This window comes from Balaenoptera physalus (assembly GCF_965194825.1).
Source record: "Balaenoptera physalus genome assembly, chromosome: 5".
Taxonomy (NCBI): domain Eukaryota; kingdom Metazoa; phylum Chordata; class Mammalia; order Artiodactyla; family Balaenopteridae; genus Balaenoptera; species Balaenoptera physalus.
The window spans coordinates 82,404,043-82,422,149 of NC_138884.1; the positions used below are offsets into that span (position 1 = coordinate 82,404,043).

Here is an 18,107-nt window from a genome sequence, read left to right on the forward strand (position 1 = left end):
CCTGTACTCTCCGTTCTCTGCACACTGAGTAGTCAGTGGCCTGGAGATTGGCAGCTGAAGTGAACCTGATAGGCAGCATGGGATTCAGTCAAGGCACCGACTAATGCAGAGAATAACAATGATATCTCCTTGCGTGGAAGCCTACCTCTAGAATCATAAAACCTTAACCGACGGGCACAGTCCAGCACTGTGCTTTCATTAGAGGCATAAAGAGCAGGCAGGTATCTTGTGCCCTCTCTTTTGTATAACTCAGAAACAGTGTTCATAACCAGGTTGCTTTACATGGGCTGAACTATCTGGGCTTATACTTTCAGAGGTTTGGTTACCTTTCACCAGGGATCTGGTTAGTCTAACTGCCATTCAAGGGATAGGTTACTTGGTGGTTATGACCTGTGATTCCTGTCTACTTTATTGAACTGAGAATTCAATATGATACAAGATATTTATTTGCTTTTATATGAGTGGATTTTTTCAAACAAAACAGATTATATCAATAATATTTACTTTGTATCCTGCCCATAGTATGTACTCCTTAAGTATTTCTTGAGTTAGTTTTGGAACCAGACCACCTGGGTCCAAAACCTGACTCTACCATTTATTCAGCTGTTTCACCTTTGGAAGTAACGTAATTGTTCTATGCAACAGTTTCATTTTGTGAAATGAGGATAATCATAGAGATTTTGGCAAGGACAAAGTGAGTGTGTGTGTATATAAATTATACGTACATATATACACATTGTTTTATTTATTGTTACATATTAAATACAACTCCTAATTTTCTTTCAGAATTATGATATAAATTCACAAGATAAATCTATTTTTTAGACACCTATAGCCCTACATATTTTTGACCTTTCTTGAGGTGCACCTGTGTTATAAACATGAATAGTTTTCCTTTTCCTGGATAAAAAGAGAAAATGCATACAAATTTCATAACCAATGCTTGGCACTTCACCTAGCAGAAAATAACTGTAATATATACCAGGGCTTTGCAGTTGGCAAAATGAGAACAAGGTGACATTGAGCTTCAAAATGGGGGAAAGAAAGAATTGGGTTGGTGGAAACTACAGGAAAATGAGGTGTGGGTTTTGATCTCAAGAGATATGTCCCGCCTGAGATCATGGAGGAGGGAGTAAAGGGTGAAGACCTTGCTGCATGTGTTCCTCTGAATGCCTTCTGACAGGTGAATAACGTAAAGTAACAGAAATTCCTGTTTATTTCACTACAGTTGAACAGCAGCCTCTGGGGCTACGCAGACTCTGCACGTCCGTAAATATGTATATATTTTTACTTTTTTAAAGAACAGATAAATATACGATTTTGACCATGGCCAGCTGATCTTTAGAATTGTAATAATGTCAGCCTTAGACGTGTTCTAAAAGCCACTGTAGGGCATGTGTCGAGCTCAAGGCTCCTGGAGATACCGGATTCCTGTCACAGCCCTTGGGAGGACAACAAAATCATTCATGAACACGAGCTAGAATAAAATCCTGTGGCCGATAATAATTCTGATTCATGGGTGGGGTTAAAGACATACATTAAACATACGACGGGAGCAAAACAAGACGGTGACGACTGTGTGGAGGGAGCTGCACTGCCCGCCGCCGGCAATCACCGACTCTCAAATCTCTCTTTAATCTCCACAAGGTAAGGGAATAGGAAAAGGAGCTGCTAGCGTCTAGAGGATGAAATGAACGTGAACAATGAAGGCCGTGGTTCTCTTAAAAGCAAATCATGCAAAACTCACTTGATTGCTGTTTTGGTAGAAGGACACCATTTGTGGCTGCCGAGGAGGCAAGAGTTATATCTCAGTTTCAGTAAATCATTTGTTAGTGTCTCAGGCAGTTTTACAGAATTGATTTAAATGGGCTTCAAAGTGACCCTGCTTCACATAATGGAGCCTGGCAGTGGGGTCCTCATAAAAGGCACTTTGGGAAGTTCCAGTGGTTTCTGCAGGAGTTCATATTTGGTTGCCTCTGCAATTTCTTTATTGTTAGATCTATATAGGGAGGCAATTGGCATGAAATGGAGAAGGGAGCTTAGCAAATCTTGAAGTGAAGAACCCTCAAGACAGAGAGAAACCAGGTAGCAAGGTTAGAGGCCAAACTACTTTGGAAAATTTGGAGGCCTAGTCTGAGAGATGAAAGCGCAAACCAATCAAAAGAAAACACACATCCCATTGTGGGAGAAGGAAAGACTGAGTATAAGTGAAACCAAAGGCAGTAGAGATAAGCAGTAAATTAAAAATGATAAATGTCTTTCAATTAAATTCCAATTGGCAAAGTTATATTCCCCTTGATAAAATATCTCCAAAGTGTTAAATGGACAGAGTATTTTTTTTCCCCACCCAAAAGGCTGCAGACGCATGTGGTGAAGGGATTAATAGACTGCCACCACCCACACCATCAATATAAGGAACCCATAGATCAAACAATGAATTCTTACATAGCACCAGTCCTTGTGAATAATTGTGCTGGGCACTGTTCTTCAGACTTTTCATATGCTACCTCATTTCATCTGCATGATAGCACTATGTGATATATGCTGCTATTGCCTTCACATTACTGAGGAAACAGGCACATAGAGATTAAGTAACTTGCCTGAGGACACATTGCCAGTAAGTGAGGAAGCTGGAATTTGAGGCCAGCCTTCTGGCTCTAAATGCCGTGTTCTGTTTTTTTTTTCTTTTTTCTCTAATTTATATTGCTGTTCACATGTTCACGTAAGTTGATTCACATTGCTGAGAATATAGTAGCTGTTCAATACACATGTTAGCTGAAAGACTGAGTACCATGGGACTGCTCCAGAAAGCAGCTTGTAAGTAGCCTGAGACTTTAAAGCCCCGAGCATATGTTAATTTATTTAAACTAAAAGAAAACAAAAAAAACCCAGTTTACCCATTTCTCCCATGCCTAGTCCCCTAGCTCTGGCAACTACCAATCTGTTCTCTGTATCTATGAGCTTTTTTTTTTTTTTTTTTGCTTTTAGATTCCACATGTAAGAGAGATTATAATGCATGTCTTTTTCTGTCTGACATTTCACTAAGCATAATGCCCTCAAATCCATCCATGTTGTTGAAAACGGCAAGATTTCATTCTTTTTTATGGCTGATTAATATTCCATTGTGTATGTATGTGTGTGCATATATATATATATATATATATATATATATATATATATATATCACATCGTCTTTATCCATTCATCCATTAATGGACACTTAGATTATTTTCCTATCTTGGCTATTGTAAATAATACTGCAATGAACATGGGGATGCATATTTTTTTCAAGTTAGTGCTTTCATTTTCTTTGGATAAGTACTCAGAATTAGAATTGCTGGATCATATGGTAGTTTTATTTTTAATTTTTTTGAGGAAACTCTATACTGTTTTCCACAGTGGCTGCACCAATTTACATTCCCACCAGCAGTGCACGAGGGTTCCCTTTTCTTCACATCCTCGCCAACAATTTTTATTGTTGTCTTTTTGATAGTAGCCACTTTAACAGGTGTGAGGTGATATTTCCTTGTAGTTTTGATTTTCATTTCCCTTATGATTAATGATGTAGAGCATCTTTTCATGTACCTGTTGGCCATCTGTATGTCTTCTTTGGAAAACTGTCCATTCAGATCTTCTGCCTGCTTTTTAATCAGATTATTATTATTTTTTTTTTTTGCTGTTGAGTTATATGAGTTCTTTATATATTTTGAATATTAGCCCCTTGTCAGATACACGACTTGCAAGTAATTTCTCCCCTTTTGTAGGTTGCCTTTTCATTTTGTTGATGGTTTCCTTTGCTCTACAGAAGCTTTTTACTTTGATGTAGTCCATTTGTTTATTTTTGTATTTGTTGCTTTTACTTTTTGGTGTCAGATTAAAAAAAAAAAATCAATGCCAAGACTGATATGAAGGAGTGACTGCCTATGAACACTGAGGCTTTTCTTTGTTCTTAATCCCAACACTTCTAGGCTTCGGACAAGTATGACGTAGCTTCAGGGTCCACAACAACATCAAAATTTTCTCTGAAATTTCCCAGCATAGGGATTGCCTATGATTATCTTTGATTTGAATTTTACTTTGGATTTTACCAAGAGGTGAGACCATATTATTTTGTGTAATCCTTCCCTGGTAAAGACAGAGCAGGCAGCATTTTCCTCAGTCACACAGATGTTCAGGTTGTTTAACTTTACTCCTGCACATGGCTTGCGATTTGTGGGATGAACTAGAACCCAAGGGCTCTACTTTTTTTCCCCCAAAGCAATCAGCTTCTCCTATTTTGCTTCTGAGCATCTTATGATTTTTCTTTTATAAATCAAAGTTAATATAAGACTTGAATGTGCAACATTTATTTGGGGACCAATTTATAATTTTAGAAAATTCAGTGGAGTGCCTTGATAGTTAAGATAATACATAATAATGCTACCATTTGTATGAATTATATAGATTTTAAAAATGGGATAACTGTGTGAATAATAAAGAAATAACTTCACTGTATCACAGCAGAGATGATTTTTTAAAAACTTTATGCCACTAAAGTGAAATGAACATATTTTTGAGAAACAAAAAACAAACTACTAAAATCTAATGTGGAAATCAATTTATTTTTCAATATGGAATATTCTCTTTGGATACACTAAGATCTTGTATCCTAAGACCCATAAAATCTATTTAATCAGTATTTCTGCATATATACACATGGTATACTAACACATGGGTGATTATATTTTTATAAATTTGCATTCTTTCTTTTATTCATTAATTCAACCCACAGGTATTAAGACTCTGCTAAGCTCTATTTTAGATGATAGGGGAACAAAATTACCCATGGTCTCTACCTTCATGAAGCTACAGTCTGGATTGAAATAGTTCATTAGTTAAATAATCTCATCAGTAAATAAAACATCACAACTAGGTATAAATCAAGAGAGAGACAGAGACAGAGGGACTGAGAGTAGCTGAAACTATGAGAGCATATAACCGTATCAATAACCTAAGCTAGAGGGTCAAGGAAGCTTTCCTGAAGAAGAGAAGCTTAAGCTAAAATGCGAATCATGAATAGAGAACATTCCAAGTAGAGCTCACAGCATACACAAAGGTCCTGTGGCAGAAGGGAGAATATTGGGTTTGAGGCGTAGAGAGCATAGAGAGTTGGGGAGATTGTGGTACAACATGGAGATACAAGTGGGAGAAGAGGCCAGAGCTCTGATCCTGTCAGATTTCAGACTTCATCCTGACAGCAGTGGAAGATATTGGAGGGTTTCTGTGTTTTCTGTTTTTGTTTATTTTTTTAGTGTTGATTTGAATGACAAACAGATCTGGATGTTATATACACACAACTGAAAACTGTGACATGTGGATCTCAGCTGTTTCTTTGGTTTCTGCATAATCTTTCAGCAGTATTCCTCCCCTCCAACACCTGAGATTTATTTAATGAGTCATCTCACTCCTATGATGTGCCTATTCAAACCAAGTGGGCATATTAAAGGTCTTACAAAATGTGCATATGCTCAGGGTTAAATAGAGAATCAGGAAAGGGAGATTTCTTATATTAGTTCATTCTTCAAGATAGTAGCTGCTGGGCTTCTTTACAGGGTAGAGTATGAAGCCCATTCCTTTTTTTTCCTTCTGAATTGCAAACCAGTTGAGGTGATGTATGAGTTAGACAGATGCAGATCAAAATGCTTGCTTTACTATTGGTAAATCTGAGTTGGAGAATACAACTTACATCCAGGTCACAACTGGTCTTCCTCGCAGTGTTCCATGAATTAATTTTACCCATAACTATAGGCCACTCCATCCCATCAGATACACTCCCACTTCCCCAACAGCAACCTGTAGAGTCAAATTCTGTTCTAATAAACTTAACCTACAGAGAAACAGGAACTCTTGTGTATCTTGCAGAGGAAAATGGAAAGAAAGGGAGGAGGGAGTGAGACTCTAGAATCATTCACCTGTCAGGTTTCACTCTTCCCTCCCTAGGGAGGAGTGAGAAGGTATGAAGAAAGAGGCATAAAGGCTTCTTCCCACATTGTTCCTCTTAGGAGTGTAGTGGACATTTCTTCCCTATTATAGAAACAAGAGAGGGTAAATATATGTCTACACTCCTCCGCAGCTATTTAGCTATATTTTCATTTTTGTTTGTTTTATTTTGTTTCTTCATTATCTTTTCCAAAGGATCTGGCCATTTCTACTCGTCTACCATGTAGACATACGTATATATCTGTGTGTACATTTCAGGCAGATTAATACACAGCATCCCAGGTGGAGAAGGATGATTGCTTTTTTCTTTTTGTTAATATAGCTTCAAAATCACATGTTTACATGCGTAAGAATTAAATACAATCAACTCACAATTTTTAAAAACTCTAAAAGGGATAAATAAAGAAAGAAATACACATTTCTTCCAAAATGGAACTCGTTTTAAAGTAACACACTTGGTTGCAAAATGAACTCATCTTTCTCTTCTCCATCCCTTTTAGAGTGAGTGCCACAACCACTGTCCACTGGGTAGCCAGAAACCATGGAACCTACCTGGACTCCTACCTGTACCTCACCCTCCAGACTCCAGGAGGCTTTCTGTACTGCATCAATCATGCTTACTTACACTCTAACTTCAGATAGGGTTCAGGCAGTGGGAAGCACTGCAAGATGTCGGGAACAGGAGAATAATGAGGTCAGGGTGTCGATTTCCTGGGCTCTTTCTTTCATGGCTGCAGGTGGCAGTGGCTGGGTTCCTGGACCCGGGGCAAGAGCCCCTGCTGGGCAGCTCTCAGCTCGGATGTAGACACTCTTTCCAGGTTGAGGTAGCCTCTTGCCCTTCAGTTCTGCAGATACAATAAGGATTCCCCCGTGTTGCTAGCGCTATGGTGGTTTAGCATCTCTTGTTGGGCTCCCCTCATCCTCACTCACCCTTTGTCCTTTCTTAACTTCTACTCCATCAACATCTTTGAGTTCTTTTTCCTGCCATGACCTTGATTGGTATGGGAAGTCATTGTCATAAAGGTGATGAACTGTGTGTAAAATCAAAGCCTAGAATACCTATGGCATTATGGTATAGTTTTGGGGAGAATCTCTGAATAAACACAGAGGGTGCCACACAACTGAGAGATGTATGATATTAAATTCTGTGTACTACTTAAAATAACATAATAAAATACTAAAATAAAAAAATTTAATTGGTAGAATGAAAGCTATTTGCTTCGTCCCTGCTTAGCGATTGGATTTCACCCAAACTATTCTCAGTTTGTCCTAGTTTTAATGACATCCAAAAAAAAGGCTCAGGACAAGTAAGGATTTAAATCTCAGTTTTGCCTCTCACTTGCTGGGTGACTTTGGACAGGTCATTTAACTCTTCCAAGTCTCGGGTTTCTCACGTACAAAAGGTTTTGAGTGTTGAGTGAGATACTGAATACAGAAAATTTAGCACATTGCCTGACAAGTTTTAAGCACTCAATCATTTTTCTGTTACTTTTACTAATATATCATTATCATCATCATCATTATTATTGCTCAACAGTGGTCAATGTTGATTTATGAGTTTATTTAATGATTTTATGACCTTGATTTCTTATTAGAGTTGGACAAGCAAACACCACCTTCTGCCTGACAATTCTTCATATATTCTGTTTATTCTTTACAGTGTTGCTCAAGGCTAAGCTCATCTGCCAATCCTGGCATTAAAGGAAATGTCAATTAGAACTGAGCCTGAGTCTGCCTGTTCTAGAATATTACTTTTTAATTTTTTTTTTTTTTTCCCCGTAGAAGAGTGATGATTTCAGTAGTGAAGTCTTTACTTTTGTTAGGTTCACATGGCAATGTGAAGGCCCTAAGGGCAAACACTGTATCCGCAATATCCCTGCTATTTCTCAGCAGGGCCTGGCATGTACTGATGTCTTATGTGTTCATTGACTAAAAGGAGGTGGGACGGGTGGGCAAGAAGAGAAGTTTTCTATTCTGCTCTCTCCCTCTGAGAGTCAAAGCAGAGAGATGCAAAGCCTAGTCACACCCTGGTGACTGCCCTTGACAGTGCTGGACTCCTCTCTGGTAACTTTCCCCATCCATTTGGCTCTTATGAATAATACTAGAGAAAAAAAATAGTTACAACTTTCCTCCATTTATCCTAAAAATCCTCTCTTCAATCCTCTCCTTTGATACCCATCTGCCAAAGGACACCTACTGAGACCATCCTTGATGTCATCTTCAGAACTCTTATGGAGCTTGGCTTTTACTGCTTTGTCAGATGGGGCCAGCTGTGTCCTGAAGGGTTTTCCTTCACCCTCTAGAGCATACTGGAACCTCCTGTTGTCTCCTACCCCCTCCTATGTGCTTATGCCTAAACACTAATCACACTTGATTTTAACTGTCTTCTATATTCTATAAAAGCTTATATTCTATATAAGCTCCCTAAGACTAGAAACCATGCTTGTTGTAGGTCATAGACACCACTGTCCTATCTCAATTGCCCAGTATCACTTTCCTAATCTATAAAATTAAGATGTTGATAAGAGTAACTCTCCCATGAGTTGTTTTGAGGATTAAATAATAATTACACATAAGAGGCTTAAAACAGTGACTGACACATGGTAAATATGCATGTTAGCTTTATTATTAAATTATTCAATCTTATAATGTTGATAGTACTTTACAGAAGAGAAAACTAAGGCCCAGAGAGGTTAAGCAATTTCCCCAAGGTCATGCAGCTAGTAGGAAATAATATATAAGTGAATGGGAAAATATCTGAAACCACCATATTTACAAACTATTTCTTTATTTTTTTTTAACCTCTTTATTGGAGTATAATTGCTTTACAATGTTGTGTTAGTTTCTGCTGTATAACAAAGTGAATCAGCTATATGTATACATATATCCCCATATCTCCTCCCTCTTGCGTCTCTCTCCCACCCTCCCTATCCACCCCTCTAGGTTGTCACAAAGCACCGAGCTGAACTCCCCGTGTGATGCAGCTGCTTCCCACTAGCTGTTTATTTTACATTTAGTAGTGTATATATGTCAATATGCTAACACATACATACATATGAAATAAAAAAAAAAAAAAGAAAAAATGGTTCTGAAGAACCTAGGGGTAGGACAGGAATAAAGATGCAGTCCTAGAGAATGGACTTGAGGGCATGGGGAGGGGGAAGGGTAAGCTGGGACGAAGTGAGAGAGTAGCACTGACTATTTCTTTATTGGAATGTTCTACATAGTGTTTGTGTCAATAATACATGACTTTAAAGAAACCCTGATTCTTAGAAAAAATACTTAAAATTCTTAGGGACTATATAAAGTATGCTTTTCCTTTTTTAGAGAATAGACGTCTTGTAAATCACATTCTTAATTTAAATGTTGGTAACCTTTGATATTCCCCTGAGATATAGAATTTATATTAAAAAAATAGAACAAGGACAAAGCAACATAATATGCCTGACAGTTCTATATGACAGCAACCTGGTTTCTATTCTTCAGTTCATTGTACCTAAACCTGGGGCAACTGTATTTTCTACGTTAAAGCAAGTTTAATCTTAATGAAATCAGGGATTGACAGATTCAAATGTACAGATTGCTGAGGTGGTAAACAAACCCAGTGGAACTGGAATGCCACGCAGCATTGAGATAAATTAGGAAGCTACTTGAAAAAGAACAAATTACTTTTGTGACTATTAGATTTACAGAAACAGAAGCACTCTGAATTGAAATGAAAGATAAAAATGGTAAAAGAATTGATCTTTAATAGAAATATTTTGAGGCTTTGGAAGACACCGAAAAGGCAGAATATATTCAGGGAAGCCAAAAAGCTCACAAAATAAAGAACCCAGGTCAGAATAGTGTACTATAACAACTAAAATGAATAGTAAGGAAAACACACATTTCTTTTTTACTTTATCTCTAGAAAGAGTTCCATAAGGTGATCACCTAAATTAGCTCGCTTCTAAAAAACAACAAAACAGAAAATTAAAAACCCAAAACTAAACAAATAAAACACTAGTTAAGCTAGTGGCTTTTAAATATTTTATTTAAGTTTTGGATTTATTGAATATTGCACTGTATAGTTTAAAAGGTCAACTAGTACTATAAGATTTGTAACAATAATCAAGTTCCCGTACCTTCCTCCACTTTCCCACTCCCAACTTTAGCTCCTAAGAGGCAACCATTTTCTATTTATTTCTTCATTTATTTCATCATTTACCTCCATGTTTCTAGATAAATATATAATACAATTTTATTTAAATATCTAATTAAATCAAATAGGTATAAATAATAATGTAATGAACCTATGTCCCAAATTAGAAGTAAAACACGCCACCCACAGTTGGACTGCCCTTTCCCAAAGGAAACCACTATCCTGAATTTGTTGTTTATTATTTTTATTAAGCTATCGTAATAGCTCCATCTATTTATTTAGTCATCACGTTTTAGAAGGTAAAGTTGATACAAAGTCGATTCTTCTGCTGTAAAAGGGTAAACACTGTTGAATTCCTTTTTATCTGTAAATTGAGTGGAATGTTATGGGCCACTTCATTCTCTAGCTATGCAGCTACCTTCAAACATCAGTCAATCAGACACCATCCTAGGCAGACTGGGTCTATAATGAAGCAGGGGGCATGATGGAAAGAGTGGGGCAGAAGGATGGGTTTGAGTCTCTGCTCCAACACTGAATTTTCTGACAGCTTCTATAACCACTCCAATCGTTAATAAAGGAGAGGTGAGATCTTGGCCCTGGGAAAAATAAAGACAAGATGTTGAGAAATTAATCAGTGAGAAAGCTAGGAAGGAATGTTTGAGCAATATGAAAGAGCCTTTTAGTCTAGAAATTGTTGTTTCTGAAAAATGCTGTTTCTGGATCACTTAAGTGACCACTTAAGACTCACCTAAGTGTTTTTAAAAAATAGGTCTCACTAGAGATCTATTAAATCAGAATTTCTATGGTTGGGGCCTAGAAATTTGCATTTTAACCAGCACACCTTCTCCTCAGATGATTCTGGTAGAAATAAAAGCCTGGGAACTAGTGAGAGTGACAATATTATCCAATTTTGAACTATTTATTCATTATATACATACCTAAAGATACAAAAAAGGTTTGCATTTCAGAACTTAACTTTAGAACAGCCACTCTGATATCCTTTCTGGAGTCACTGGCTAGAATCAACCTGGTAACAACTTGTTATTCTATCAACAGACAGACAGAGAGAAACAGAGAATCAGAGAGAGAAGAGAAGAGAAGAGAAAATAAGAGAAGAGAAGAGATTGATTCATTCCAAGAAAAATTTTTAATGAAAAGTTAAATTTAAAAATACATGTAGTTAATTTTTTAGTATGCCTTTTTCATATATTAAGAACATTAAAATAATTTTATCAGTGGAGTACAAAATTGGACTTTTCACCTCTCCTAACATAATTCTGAAAATATTTAAACTATATATTCAAAAATAACATTCCATTTTGTTCAAATATAGCTTATCATCATTGTTTGAGAAAATAAGATAAAGGCCATGATATGTAGTATCTCAAATAAATAAACTAAAAACCAAGATTTAAGCATTAACCAAGACAGTATTGGTAAATGTCATAGGTAATTTTATACAAATTTTATTATAGATAAATCCCTTCCTGGAGCTGAATGCTTTGCATCAACATTTCCAGGCTTATAGTGCTTGCTAATTATGGTGTTCTGAATTGATTTTCCATAAATATCCACTTAATGTGTTATAGCATTGATTGAAGCAATTATAGAAAGACCTGAAAATCAGAGATAGGGCCTGTGTGGGGTGAAGTAGGGTGAGATATATGATCTTTTCCTAGCCTGTGTATGAAACAAGTCCCATGGCAGCTGGAGGATAACTGGGATTTTTGAATACTGACCAACTCTTGGCGCAGGTGTTTGGAATCCAAAATAATCACCTAAATGTGCATATCTGAGTTTGTCATTACCACTTAGCATCTCTGCTGCCCAGTGCAGGAACACTAAACAAACACAGAGAATTTATGACCAAATTTATAAATTTGCAAGCAAAATCAATTTTTTCAGGGTGTTTGCTTGGAACTGCCTAGCACAGATGGCTAGATGGGCTTGGAAACCACACTCTTTTTTGTCCATTATGCTTGAGAGTCTGGATATTCCCAATTCGTAGTTGTTGAAAATGGTGTGTACTAATAAGATCTCTAGATCCTGAAGACAAGCTTTGAATATTAAGAGATTTTAATGGCAAGCTGAACTGAAAGTTCCTCAAGCATTCCTCCATGAGAAAGAACACTCAAATATAAGCTGCACATTGATCCCAAATTTGGGGATGCCTGCTGTGAGAGACCCTAAGACATCCTATATTGTGCTGTAGATTTTTGCCAGTCACTGGGTATCTTCACATCATTAAAGAACTTCTTTTAGAAATTCTTGAGGGAAGTTAATTTGTAACATCTAGTGAAGTCCCTTGTAAATAATGCTTCTTGGAACACAGCTTTGTAATCCAGGTGATGAGAGATGGTAAAATCAGTCCTAAGCAATACAATTCACTTGGCAATAACTATATGATGCATAATCATGTTAATTATATTCATTTCCACCATATTTATTACCTCAAATATTATATATTTTGTATTTGTATTATATCATTTGCTTTAAATTGGTAAGTTGAATTTTATTTGAATAACTTACACAGTTTACCTGGCTATATAGTAAAGTCCTTGTAGGCAGAAAAAAAAAATGGCCTTAATCTCTTTTTATCAACTATAACAAATAAACTGTACTTTGCACATCTATAATAATAACAATAATAACAGCAAATGTTAATATAGCATTTACCATGTGCTGTGTTTAGTTCTAAATACTTTTTGTATTTATGTATTTAGAATGTATTAATATGTATGTAGAATATGTATTAAATGCTTCATTCAATCTGTGATCCAGAAACAGCATTTTCATTCAATCACAATAACAATCCAGTGCCTTAGGTATAGATATTACGTCCATTTTGCAGATGTGAAAATTAATAACAAAGAGGTTATTCAACTTGCCCTAAATCAGAGCTATGAAATGGCAAGGCTGGGTTCTAAACCCAGTAAGTTTGGCTTCAGAATCTGTGTATTTTAAATCCAAAATATGGCCAAAAGTTTGAAAAAATTTGATGATTTATCTGAATAAGTTTCCTACTTTAGATAAGCAAAAGGAACAATCACTCATTCATTCACCAATTGTTTTTTGAGGCTCTATGATGTTTGAGTCACTGTGCTAAGCACAGAGGGATTAAAGCAACAAAAGAGTGAGACAAGTACCCTGCCCCATAGGGTCCATTTCAAGGAGGAATGTAGACAATAAATATGCTCAGCTAGTTTATGTTGGGGGAACAGTGGGCTGTAGTCATGCTGTAGATTTGTTGGCCAGGGAAGACCTCTCTGAGGAGCTGGCAATGACAGTGAAAGAGAGAGAAAAGCCAGACGTGCAAAGAGCAAAAAAATGTTGTCTCACAGTTCTGGAGACTAGATGTCCAAACCCAAGATGTCAGCAGGGCCATGCTCCCTCTGAAACCCAAGAGGAAAGACTCTTCCTAACCTTTCCAGATTCTGCTACTCCAGGTGTTCCTTGGCTAATGGCAGCATAACTCCAGTCTCCGATCCATTTTCACTTCATTCTCCCCGTGCGTCTTCGCATCATCTTTCCTCTGTGCGAGTCCGCGTCTGAACTTTTCCTTGTTTATAATGTCACCAGTCATATTGGTGTAGAGCCCACTACAAGGACCTCTTTTTAATTTGATTATCTCTGTAAAGACCCTCTTTCCAAATAAGGTCACATTCTAAAGTACTGGGGGTTAGGACTTCAACATACCTCTTCTTTCTGGCTGGGGGTGGGGGAGCACAATTCAACCTGTAACAGTTAGTTTCTAGAATTGAATAGCCACACACGTTCTGAGACTATCATGTATTTGTAGCAGGGATTATCTATGAATGTCCCTGTCACCTCAGGGATATTGTCTCTCAGGAAACATTCACTGAGTCTATTTCCTCCTGCATCGTTCAAATATCAATCTTGGTAGTACAGGGAGAGGAAAAATTATGAATGCCTTGCTCATAAAAATTATTTCCTGAACAAATAATTCAAAATGAAATTCAACACAAGAGTTTTTCACTCATCATCACAGTGGATACAAAGGGTATTGTCAGGAAAGTAATGTCAGTAAAGGGTATTGTCAGAAAAGTAAAAAGATAAATCAAGTTACAAAATAGTAGTATAAATAGACATATAAGAAATACCTGATAGACCATGCTAGAACCTAATAATAGATAAAAATGAAGTGCTACAAGGTTGACTAGGGAACAGAACTTATCTGAAAAGGAAGGTAGTATGGAGATGTGCAATGAAAGATAGCTTGGCAGAGAATTCTAACTGCCCATCACAGATTCATGCTCCCCACTGATCAGGTAGACTTGTTGCTGAGTAGATGCTTCATCAGGGACCACAACTTCTCAAACTCCCTTGAAATTATGTGGGGCCATATGACTAGTTCTCATTAATGAAATGTAGGCAGAAGCAATGTGTGTGACTTCTTTGGGCTTAAGAAACGATATCCTTTCTCTAAAGGTATCCAAGAGAAATCCAAGTTGACCTTAAAAGACTTGTGTTGAAAATGGCGGTCTTGAATGACTTTGTGGAGTAGACTACCACACTCACCACACGTCACCTCACACTAATGACCAAGAACATAGGCATTGAACTACTGTGTGGGTAAAAATTTATTTCTATTGTATTAAGCCAGGAATTTAGGAGTTTGTCTATTTTAGAAGCTAACATTATCCTAACAAATGCAGATGGATATCACTGAAACTGCAAAGAGAATGGTAGAGAGAGGGATTTTATGGTAGGAAGGGAAATCACAGAAATAGGAAGGAAACCAATTTGGCTGAAGCACCTCTACTGGGGTGTAATTGGAGGTAGGCCTAAAAAATTAGGTCTTGATCATATAATGGAGGCTTTTGAATGTCAGAATGAGTGTTCATATTTAATTCATAAGGCAGTGGAGAGCTGTTGAAGGATTATGAGCAGGCTATAATATATTCAAAGGCATTTTTAGCATGTTTTTTCATATTTATTTAAGTATACCATGTCTCTTTGAAGAAAGGATTATAACAACTTTTGAGATATTAATATAGTAGTGATGTATAAGGATTGGATTGAAGGAAAGAGGAAACAAGGAGCTCACATAAAAGATACTTTGGTCTAAGTCAGGGATCTACAAATGTTTCTTAAGGGCCAGATAATATTTCAGGCTTGCAGGCCACAGCTGCTCAACTCTGCCTTTATAATATGAAAGCAGTCATAGACTATACTTAAATGAATAGGCATGGCTATGCTCCGATAAAACTTTATTTATAAAAACAGTTTAATAGCCTGTGGGCTTTAGTTTGCCCACCCCTGGTTTAGATGCAGAGTAACAGGACTTCAACTATGAGACTGGTGGGTAGAAGGTGGAAGGACAAAGGAGGAAAGGAATGCAACACATAGACATCAATCAAACAGAACTTGATGAGATAGTGTAGCACTTTCCATGTTGACTTTAAAATCAGCGTCCCTCTTTCTCTGCTGCTAGACTAGGAGCTCCATGAAAGAAAGGCTAAATTGTATTCATTTTCATATTGAAAACATGGTAAGTACTCAGTGAAATATTTAAGTAACTGGAAAATTTGTAACTTGTTGAATATGGAGAATGAGAAAAAATGAACAAAGACCCAAGGTGTTTCAGAGTGTTTGTTAAGCTTGAGTTAATGGAAAATAGTTGTGCCATTATTAGAAATATTCTGGACTTTGAACAAGTTATCTAACCCTTCCACACCTGGATGTCCCAAAGCCATCTCAAAATTAGCAGGTATAAAATGCCATATTTGATTTCCTTTCCTCCTCCACCTCAAAATCTAATCTTACAGTGCTTCCATCTTCATCAGTGACTTTACCATTTATCCAGTCACTAAAAACAGAAATCCTATGAGCCATTCTTGTTCTCTTCCTTAGAGGAGTACAATTCGGGGAAAAAAATCTAAATTTTCAGACATGCTTGTGGATCCCACTCTTGAGTAAAGTTTTTAAAAAATCTATTTCTCTCCATTATCATTTTTCATATGGACTGCTACAGAACATCCCTGCTTCCAGTATTGATACCCTCCTTAGATTCTCTACATAATTGTTAAGTCAGTTAATTTTCTGGTTAAAACTGTTCCACGATTTCCCATTGAATTTGGAATAAATCCATACTCCACATCATGACCTACAAGGATATCTAAAATTAGTCTCTTATCCACATCTCCAATCTAGTGTCAAGGCCAGTCTCCACCTTACCCAATATCAGCCAGTCATTGTTGCTGTCATTTCCTAAAAATTCACAAACTTTTTTTGTTTCCAGGTAATTTTGCTTTCCTTCTTTCAGCCTGGTTCTTTCCCCTTCTCTTTGCATATTAGGCAGGTATGGTGGCTTTATGCTTGATGTGTGAACCTAGAATTCCCAGAATTCCCTTCAGTGTATAGTTTTGGGTAAGCCTTGAATACAAGATATATTTTGCATGAGATTTGAAAAGTGGAAGTAAAGCAGCGGTCACATTTTTAAACTCTCTGAATGATAATGCAGAGCACCAGGAACTACAGCATCTCACTGTTGTGGTGGCTCATATTTTGGGGTGTGGCAGCATCCCGACACACAGCTCCTCCAGCTCTGATCAGATCTCCAACTTTGGCTTCTCTGGGTCAGAGGCACATGTGTGCAGCTGTGGAGAAGGGGCCAGCTATTCCTGCAGGTCACCACAAGATCAAGGTTAGAGTTCTTGAAAGACAGACACAGTTTCAGTAGTCAGTCCTTGTGGTTTCCAGTTTTTCCCTGCAGGCTTCAGTTTGTCCTTGCTCTTGTCTACATTCAGCTTTCCTTTCCTTCGTGACTTCTGGTCTTCATGATTCTACAGCAACATCAGGCTCAACCCTGCAAACAGAGGCAGTAGGCTGCCCAGACTCTCCCGTTGGCTCGCACATTTCCATGAGGACTAAACCCTATAATAAATTCCTTATTCTATACTCTCATAGCAATGCTAGTTATCTGAGTGAATCCCAACTTAGATTTTAGCAAAAATATCAATTCTTAAAGAGGTTTTAAAGAGGTTACTCCTGATTCCTCATCTTAAATAGATCCTCTCTATTTATTTCATAGTATCTATCACAGCTATGGTTATTTATTTTATTGTTGACTCTCTCTTTGCCCCACTAGAAAGCAAGCTCTATGAGGCCAGTAATTCGTTTGTCTTGTTGAATAATGTATCTCTAGGATGTATCACATTGCCTGGTATACCGAGACAATCAATAAATATTTGTTGAATTAATGCGGCATCTTTTGAGTGTAGGGATAATGCTAAGAAATTAAATAGGGATCTGAGCTAGAGACAAATTAAAAATGTTTGCAAAAACATTGTGAGTAATTCAATGAAGATATAATTAAAATGGTTGCCAAGGATCAGTGAAGACCCTGCCAAGGTCAAATAGCATATCTGTCTATCTACATATCTACTGATCTATTTATTCATCATCTACCTACTTATTTATCTATCGGCTTTCATTTATAATAATGAGAAAAGATAGCATTACTCAGACATTTGAATTTTTAAGATATTAGCTAATACAGTTTAGGAACTAAATTAGTGGCCTTCATTCTATTTGATACATTTTATTTTGGCAGTAAATAGGAACAGATTGTACTCCCCCCCTTCTACAATTTTCACTTTACTTGAGGTAAATAAGTATATTGAGGACAGCTGCATCACAGGATCTGCATTAAATGTCTATAGTGATAATCACATGCTTGTGACCAGCTCACATTCATTCGCAACCTGTCACTTCTGCTTTGGTCTAAATCACAATATTAAGCACAATGTCAGATACTCTGGACTTGATAGTGAGGCCCCTTTTTTCTGAGATTAAGTAGAACCTCTCAACAAAGCCTTTCTCTTTTCCTGCTACAGTCAAAATGGCGGCAGCCTCTACTTGAGCCCTCAAGACTGGTAGTCCACCATTGGTTAGGAACCTCACCCTGTGCGACACCTTCATTGGCTTCAGGAACTCTAAGGCCATTGTATAAACCAGCTTGGTC

The 18,107-nt window shown here is 37.2% G+C and overlaps 1 protein-coding gene across 1 annotated transcript in view; it reads left to right on the plus strand.

The window, feature by feature from the left end:
* Positions 1–18,107, plus strand: part of KCTD8 (potassium channel tetramerization domain containing 8) — a 251,002-nt gene that overhangs the window by 192,558 nt on the left and 40,337 nt on the right. The window lies entirely within an intron of this gene.